This window comes from Melozone crissalis, unplaced genomic scaffold (assembly GCF_028551555.1).
Source record: "Melozone crissalis strain CALT ecotype California unplaced genomic scaffold, PUWL_Pcris_2 ptg000068l_1, whole genome shotgun sequence".
NCBI lineage: Eukaryota > Metazoa > Chordata > Aves > Passeriformes > Passerellidae > Melozone > Melozone crissalis.
The window spans coordinates 16272385-16276216 of record NW_026535846.1 but is presented as its reverse complement, the minus strand read 5'-3'; positions in this window follow the sequence as shown (position 1 = coordinate 16276216).

Below are 3832 nucleotides of genomic sequence, written 5' to 3'. Positions count from 1 at the left end.
AAATATTTTAAGAACAGTTAAAATCAGACGTAGGCAGGCCTCAAATACAGCAGCTGAACAAAAATTCTGTTGGCTTGAGTGGCAATGAGGCCAATCTCCTGCCTCTCCAAAAGTGCCCCTTCCTTTCTGAATCTTGGGAGAGAAGGACAAACAGGTCACTTTTTGCAAGCTCAGTGAAGAAAGTGTGAATTTCTGGCCTCAAAGGCTAGGGACTCTCTGCTGCTCCCCCAAGGGGACCCAAACTTTATCCAGTCCTTAAGCCATCCCTGATGTGTGCCCCAGAATCCTGCAGAAAAAGGAAAGGAAGTCCCATAAAAACCAAGTATCACCATTCTGGAAAAAGCTCTCCAGATGAGCCCAGATCTGATCTAGGATCATAACAAATGGAAACACTTCTACCAGCCATGGCTATGGGCATGTCATACATCTCTTGTCATAATTAAATTATTAATTGGCTTGAAAATGGAGCCTTTTGTATCTTAGCAAAAAACTAAAGCAGGGAGCATAACCAACCAGCGAGACTGAGCAACAGAGACACTCCTGTTACTGGTGTAGTTGCCAATATTTTAGTTTAGTGACAGATATTAGTCCCAACTGTTAACAGTTGTATAAACCAATTCACATCCAACATGTTTCACGTGGTGTCAGTGTTTTATTCTCATTCACTGAGGAAGAAATTAGTGTCTAACTTGTAGGAGCCAAAGGCACTTTTGTCATTGAAAATCATTTTGCTGTGTGCCCCCTTTTCTTTGACTATTGGTAACAGGTTTGGTTTGGGTATTTGTTCTTTTTAATTGTATGCTTTCTGCCTTTTTAATCTAAATCAGGTAGCATTTGCAGTTTAAATGACTTAGGGCAATACAGAGAATAAAAGGCAGAAATTAAAGCAGAACTTCCATTTCCTTACCCAAAGTTATGAGCTTTACCACTCTCCAGTGCTGCCTCCCTCACTGAAATAGTAAAATGGAAGTGCAGGCAGTTCTGGTGTTCAGATTACAGGATCCCAGCCTTCCTGTTTTGTTGTTGCTCGTTCATCCTTTTTATGTAACTGTTGCCTCAGCTGTGAAACCCATAAAGGTCAACTTGACTCTAAACTGTATCACTGGGAAGAGTTATCAAAATTGCAGACAAAGCATACAAGGTTGCCACACATTTTCTTGAATTTTGGGAGAAAGTATGCCGGTAACTTTATTCTAAATGCAACTGCTTCATTGAAAATACTTCTGCAATTGAATTTACTGCCTAAGATTGGGCCTGCAACAGGAGGAAGCTGTAAATAAATGGCACAGTCTTGCTAATGACTGTGTAGAGGGCAGAAATAAGGTCAGACAGCAGTGCTGTTGTTTTCACTGAATTCAGTGGATCTAATTTTTATCTCCCATCACTATAATTTCAGCAGTATTACTTTATCGACTTTTATCCTAATATAATCCAAAGTATCCTGACTGTTCATTGCTCCTCTTAGTAAATATTTCTTGTGAGTGTAGTGAGACTTTTGTGAATTTTTCAGTATTACTACAAAAAATACAAAGAAACTTAAAATAACATACCAACTGCAATATGTATGTGCTCTATGCTGAACTGTGCTATTAGAGTTATATTGGGGAAAGACTGCACTAGGCCAGGAGTTTTATGAGGATCTGTGTTTCACTTATGCTGGGAACACCTCTCCCAGCTAAAGCCCACTTTGACTGGAATTAAATGCTTCAAGCAATCAGTAACTTTCTCAAAATTTCATTTTAGAGGAAAACTTCTGAGATTATCTGTTGTCTTGTTTCTATATTTTCTCTCCAAAATAATTTTCCTGTGACAAGTAGCACAGTGCCTATAAACAGGGGAACACCATGCTGCAGTGCAGGGGATTCTAAATTAAAGCCCACGTTTCAGTCTAACCATCACACCTTCACCTTCTGAGCGCTGCAATTTTACCCAAATAACAAAGTAAACTCCACAACACAGGTGCAAGAGATCTCTCCCTCCGGCGTTGCTGATGCTGTTTCTGTTTCTCCCGGCTGTCCCTGGGGTGAGGTGGGTGCAGCCCAGCAGGGAGAACACGGCAGGGAAGGAGGCAGTTTTGGGGCTTGCTCTCCACGCAGGTTTGCAGCTCAGCTGGCGTCACTCGCTGTCCCCACGCTCCTTCCCGAGCTGGGGCTGGCGTCTGGCTGGGCTGCTCGGGCACAGCTGAGGGGGAGGTGGGAAGCAGCGCGTGGAACTGCAGTGGGAAGGCAGCAGGAGAGCTGCTGGTGGTGGTGGCACAGCGGGCAATGCCCACAGAAACCTCCCCAAGGCTGCCAGCACCTGCCCAGCAGAGCCCAGCTCTGAGCATGGCAGAGCATTTTGAAAGAAGGGTTACGCACTTCAGACAGACAAAGAATAGGTTGCCACCAGGTGTAGTTTAGACCCCTTACAAGAAGCCATCACCCCTGAGCTGAGCTATCCCATGTAAGCACTGCAGGTCTGCCGTGAAAACCCAGGTTATGCAGCAATTCTCCTCCCAGCTCCAAAGGAAATCTGGGAACTTCATTGCTACCCTTGTCCCCACTGCCATTTTCATGACTTTCAAGAGAGAGATTATACCTGAGAGCTGGTTATTACATGGGGGGGGGGGGGGGGGGGGGGGGAAGCAAAGTAATTTAAAATAAATTTTGTTATGTTTGCATTTCAGAATAAATGTAAATTTGCACCAGAATTGATGTGGAATGAGACTTACAAATGTGTTGGTACACGACTGCACATGAGGTAGTCACAGATGATTGATACAATGACTGATACTATAATTTAGCTTTTTATGCAGTTTAAATGAGCACTCAATTCTGTACCCTTTAATCACAAAGTGGCATTTCATCTCAGGAGTAGCCAGCTGTAGTTCAATAAAAGAAAGGCTGCCCAACAGGAATAGGCAAAGTAAGCTGAGGCCTCCAAAAGAACCAAGATCAAAAACATTATTTGAAAAATGAAATATTAATATGGGCAAGATTTCCAACTAAATGTTTCCTTTGGTATTTGTTCAAGTGAATGTTATACCTCTAGTGGCAGCAGAAGTGAATTATTTAGCATAATGGCAATGGAAAATTCAGACTACAGTTAAGGAGTTTCTACATCTTGGCTATAGGTGTGTACATACAAAAATGTGCATCAGTTTTGAAAAATGAAACCTTAAATCACCCTGTCAATAATTCACATTGCTCAGAGCCTGAAAGTGGAACAAGAGAGGATGAGCAAGCCTTTCCAAGTTAAATATGGTGATTTGCCCAAGTAAAATGACAGAACTGAGGCTTCCACACAGAACTGGGATGCACCCGTGGCTGGGCTGAAGCGATGGGGTCTGGCCATTACCTCGCCTCAAAGGAGAGCTTGTTATAAAAATGCAAATGTGCAGCCTGTCCCTGCAGGCAGGAGGGAAGGCAGAGTGCACACTCCAGCTGTTCTGAGAGGGAGGCACACACAGCAGGCCTGGGTGAGGCTGTGACAGGGCTGAAAGTCAGGCTGTGGACACATGTCTCCTCCCAAATGCAGCTCTGTTGACAGCACAGTCCTCCCCCAGTCTGCCCAGAGGCTGGTGAGCATTGCCCAGCAATAGGTTACCACCCCTCTGATCTGGATATACTTGTTTGAACACTCCTTAACCTATTTCAGAAAAAAATCAGCTGGGCCAGCAAACCATTATTACTTGAAATGTTAGGCCATAGTTGCACAGACATTTTTTCTTCCCTGCAAAGCAATCTCCATCCATTTCTACTCCCTTTCTTTGGGTCTGCTTTGGCTCTGCATTCCCCACCCTACAGGTCTATGCACTATTTTGTCTATTTCTGTAAACCTAAGTTGTTGTTGG